This window comes from Microtus ochrogaster, chromosome 22 (assembly GCF_000317375.1).
Source record: "Microtus ochrogaster isolate Prairie Vole_2 chromosome 22, MicOch1.0, whole genome shotgun sequence".
NCBI classification, from domain to species: domain Eukaryota; kingdom Metazoa; phylum Chordata; class Mammalia; order Rodentia; family Cricetidae; genus Microtus; species Microtus ochrogaster.
This window is the reverse complement of record NC_022023.1, coordinates 28200670-28202360: the sequence shown is the minus strand read 5'-3', so window position 1 is coordinate 28202360 and position 1691 is coordinate 28200670. Positions and strand designations below refer to the sequence as shown.

General features: G+C 40.9%; 1 protein-coding gene across 9 annotated transcripts in view; it reads left to right on the top strand.

Moving 5' to 3' along the window:
- The window catches only part of Apba2 (amyloid beta precursor protein binding family A member 2), a 209174-nt gene that overhangs the window by 157734 nt on the left and 49749 nt on the right, over nt 1-1691 (top strand). The window lies entirely within an intron of this gene.

The following is a 1691-nucleotide window of genomic DNA, read 5'->3' as shown; positions in this document are numbered from 1 at the left end:
CTCAGTGGGGATTAAGGTAGCTCTTAGGAGATCCCGAGTTACCTATTGAGAGAGAAAATTATTACAGCACCTAGCTTGGTCCTTGGAGTGCTCATTGGCTCTCTGGTTCGTGTTTCCTCCCTTTTGACCATACTCCACCACACCTATGCCATCTACTCTTAGACTTTTACTAGAACTGAGTTGATGCTGGTGTCTTGGTCTTGAAACCTCCAGAACCGATGTAAACAAACCACTTTCTTGTATAACGCTCCCCAGCCCCTGGTACTTTGTTGCAGTAACAGAAAGTATACTAATAAAACTCTCCTATGTAACTTCTTCAAAACCTGCAGGCAGATAGGGCTCTTCAGTTTCCTAAGTTTGGACACCATCTCAAATATTTTGCTCAAAGTCTCCCAGAAAATTTGCTTCCGAGTTTGAACAAAGTAGTGTCCATCTTTAGCCGGAGCACACCGTCCTTACACAAAAGGTGCCCAGAAGGTGAAATGGGAGTCTGCAGATTCTTTTGAAAGGGCATCATTCCCCTCCCAGGTGGCCGCTGTGGGTCCTTTTCTCTTGATCGTCACTGAAAGGAGGCCCAGATTAGAGCTATGATGTCATACCCAGATGCCACAGCTGCATTTGATAGTGAAACATTTGCAAAAACAAACAAAAATTCAGATCCTTACCACTGCCCACTAGAATCATAATGTGGCTCAAAAGAAAAAAAAAATCAGTAATATGAACGTTGTCTTTCCTTCTTTAACATTCTGATATTTGTCATTGTTGTTTTAAGCCAACGTAAATAAAATAGTCTTTGTTCTTCTTGAAAATTCCGGCGTCTCACTTGTCTTCACAGCCCTAAGAAAACACTAATAAAGGAAAAGCAGAATGATGCTGGGGAGAACAAATAGCATAGACTAGCGAGTTGGGGAAAAGCTGGGCTTACACCAAGGTTAGTGCAGACAGCCTGTCTCACCACTCACGACTCTCAGGTTTATAATGGTGTGCTAGCGTAGCCATGCGCCTACCCTGCTTCTCACCACCAGCCTAATGTTTAGAATCCACTCGGAGTTACTCAGTGTCTAGTGGGATGCTAACTTTGTGCTAGAGAATTTCCCCCAGCTGTAGGGAATACTGGTATTGGATCATGAGCGTGTTTGGGGTCAGGGAGGCTGTGTGTCAATGCTCTCTAGGTTAGATGGATTGAATTCATTATTTTACTTACACGTTCTTTTTCTTTCCTTTTTGTTAGAAACTTTTTTTATCCCTTATTCATGTATTATAAAAGCAGAACATTCACAAAAGGAACTATGTGCATTAACTCAGCATTGAACCACGTTCTCAGTGTTTCGTATAATCAAAAGCAAGATTTGTGCTTTGTGCACAAAACATGTTCCATATCTCAAAGTAAATATGTCTGGTGACACATGTCTTTAATCCCAGCACTCGGGAGGCAGAGGCAGGCAAGCTCTGTGAGTTCAAGGCCAGCCTGGTCTACAGGACTAGTTCCAGAATAGCCAGGGCTACACAAAGAAACCCTGCCTGGAAAAACAAAACAAGCCAAAAAAAAAAAGAAAAGAAAAGAAAAGAAAGACCAATAAAAAGATTGTTCGCAGAAATTTAAAAGTTTCTAGCAATTAATTTCTTTAATAATTTTTTTGCAGAATTTATAAAGATTTATATCTTTTTCTCTTTTGAGAGCAATTAACCCA